This window comes from Aplysia californica, unplaced genomic scaffold (assembly GCF_000002075.1).
Source record: "Aplysia californica isolate F4 #8 unplaced genomic scaffold, AplCal3.0 scaffold00120, whole genome shotgun sequence".
NCBI lineage: Eukaryota > Metazoa > Mollusca > Gastropoda > Aplysiida > Aplysiidae > Aplysia > Aplysia californica.
In genome coordinates, this window is record NW_004797390.1 from 743,810 (window position 1) to 747,138 (window position 3,329).

Below are 3,329 nucleotides of genomic sequence, written 5' to 3' on the forward strand. Positions count from 1 at the left end.
GAGAGAGGGGGATGGGGGGTGGGGGTGGGAGTGGACAGAGAGAGAAGGATAGAGAGAGAAAGACAGAGAGAGAAAGCAGAGAGAATATGCAGGAGAAACGGAGAGTTCACACGTAATAATAAATGGAATTCTTTAATAAAAGCTTCAGGTTCCACAAATCTTTGTAAAGTATTCTCTCAAAAGCCATTTCCTCAGTTATTTCCCCTCATCTCCAGCCTTTGCTCCACGGGTCTGATTAACTGGCCAAAAAGGTTTTTAAAATTTTTTTTATAACACAACATCACCACGCAAGTAAAATGTGCTAAAGACTTAAAGGAGACAAAACACAGTTGATTTCGAAGGTAGAACACTCAGTCCTCTTTAATTATGAAGCGAGTAATAGCAACCCGAAATAACTGCTTGAGTAAGGGAAACAATTACTTCAAAAAAATCTTCTTAAACAGCTGTAAGCAGAAAAGCACAAAAGCCTTTTTAATAAGTGAAAGACAAATCTAACAAAACTTTGAAATGTCGAAATATTAGGAAATGTTTCAAACCTTAGTAAGCCCACAAAAAGCACATTTTTCTAAATGAACAAAATGACAGATAGAAAATATACAAAGCAAAACCATAATACAATACAATTGTTAGTACACTGACTATATAAACAAATCGAGATACTCGTTAAATGACTAAAACATGTTAGGTGGTCCCTTGTCACTTCACTTGTCGTCTTGTGCTCGCCACTATGGCGGCCTTCTGCTCTTTCTCACCACTATGGCGGTAATCTAAAGATATCAATGAACAAAAACAATCAATCAACAATCGAATAACTAAACTTGAAGATCACAGTCAGTATTGAATGATAACGGCCAAAGATTGAGACTTGTTTGTTACTATATGGCGAATAAAGCCAGGGTCGAATGATGATACCTAAGAAAGGTCTAATACTGAATACATGTAAAATATTTATCAAGTAATAAGCACGCAATAGGCTTATCGAATCTTTGATCTATACGGTGATAACTTATAACCATACAATCGTAATAATATTGGAAGTTTCAAATTGAAATCGATTAGTTATTTGCAGAGGTTTAAGAAAATAAAAATCGGATGATGGAAAATCGGATGAAGGGAAGTCGAATAATGACAAAGCCAAGGAATAATGACCGGTAAGGTATTGATTATGATCAGGTAAATAGGGGGAGAGATGGTATCCAATGAACTATAATGAACTTTACAGGGAATCAAGTACTGACAGATAGGAATGTATCAAATAATGATCTGGCAAAATATCAAATAGTCACACTATAAAACAAGACAGGTACGTACTAAGGAGTAGGTCCAGGTCGATATATATCAACAATATCGGAAAATGCTGGATAGACTTGAGCCAAGTAGGTATGGAATAATGACAGCCAGTGATGTACTGAAAGGCAAGGGTCGTATCGATTAATGGACGGGCAGGGAGGTATCGAATATTGCTCGGGCAAAGCAGTATCGAAAAATGAACAGGCATTGGAGGTATCGAATAATGAACAGACATTTGAGGTATCGAGGGTTAGGGTTAGGATTGGTTGAAGCGTGAGAAATGATCGCAGTTAAAAGCACATGAAGTAACGAATCCCAGCTAGTCGCAATTAAGCGATATATGTTACCATAGATTTTCAGCCATACCACAGACACAATGATGCAAATTTAGTGACAAAATTATAAGCATGTTATAATTTACCTGAGGCCTGAAATATACATCACTTTCATTACTGGAAGTGTAACGACCGGCCCAAAACTTGACAGGAGTGATTTTGATTTTTAAAAAGATTGTTTCCAGGTGCTAAGATGAAAATTGAGTTCTAGGACAAAATTATTTGTTGTTCAATAGAACTTGGCATTTGCGAAAAAGAGTAATGACCGACCTAAAAATTGATATAAGAATAATTGATATAAAAAAAACAACCCCGCTGTTTCCAGCTACTAAGACACATATTAAGCTCTAACACAAAGCTATTTATAAAAAATTACAGCTTTGCACTGACCAAAACCCCCCCAACAGATTACATCCATAACAGAATGTGTAACGATCGACAGAAAAATTGACCTTAGTGATTTTCATGTTTAAAAAAAAAGGTTCTTTCCAGCTGTTGAGACGAGACTTCAGTTCTAGAACAACATTATGTTGTTTATTTCAGCCTGGCAAAGGCAAAAATATATGTTTTTTAAAAATTAGATGCCATCCATTACTGAAAGACTAAGGAAAAACCCATAAAATAACCTAAAAGATTTGGGTCGCAAACAAAGTCTGTTTCCAGCTATCAAGAAGAAAATGAAGTTCAAGAACAACATTATTCGTTGTTTACTATAGTTTGGCATTGTCGAAAAACTCAACATTACATCCATTATTGAAAGTGTAACGACTGAATAAAAAAAATTGACTTTAGTGATTTGGATTTAAAAGTACGGTTTCTAACTACTAAGACAACAATTAAGCTCTAGAACAAGTCATTTGTTGTAAACTACATCATTTGGTAATCTTGGAAAAATATACGTGAGGCAACGTGGTGGAATCAGGCTCTTGTCAGTTTTTGGACATGTAGAGTTATTGGTATCATCTTAAAGTGTGTTCACTTGTCTTTATTTGGATGGCAAAAATATCAATTTATCTTAAATACAAGTCGAGATATTTGCGAATGAAGGCGGTGGGGGTCAACTGTTTTCAGAGGTAAAATAAGTGAGAAAATGGCCGCCAAAGATTAGTTATTTCCTTAGCTTAAGAGTCCGTGGAAACCAAAAATTTACTTTTTTGCGCCTTTAATCAACGTTTTTTTAAAGAAAAATCCACCTGCAAATGAGTTCTTTAATGGGCATGAAGGGTGTTAAACAATAAAACAAAAATTTGATAAAAATTCACAAACATGCCGAAAAATGCAAGTTTCTTCACTTTGATTATTTTGACGAGAGTCTGATTCCACCACGCTGCCTCAAATATATAATACATCCCATTGCTGAAAGTGTAATGACGAACTAAAAAAAATGGCGTAAGCTATTTTGAATTTTAAAAAAATACTGTTTACAGCTGCCCAGGCGAAAATTATGTACTAGAACAAAGTTATTTGTTGTTTTTATAACAACTTGCCACCGCTGAAAAAATATACATTACACCCATTACTGAAAGTGTAACGACCGACACAAAATAGAACCTGAGTGTTTTGCATGACAAAGAAGCTGTTTTAAGCTGCTAAGGCGAAGTTCAGTTCTAGAACAAAGTTTTATTGTTACTTAATTAAGTTTGGCAATGACCACCCAAAAAAATAAAATAATCCCCCCCCCCCCAAAAAAAAAAAAAAAAAAAA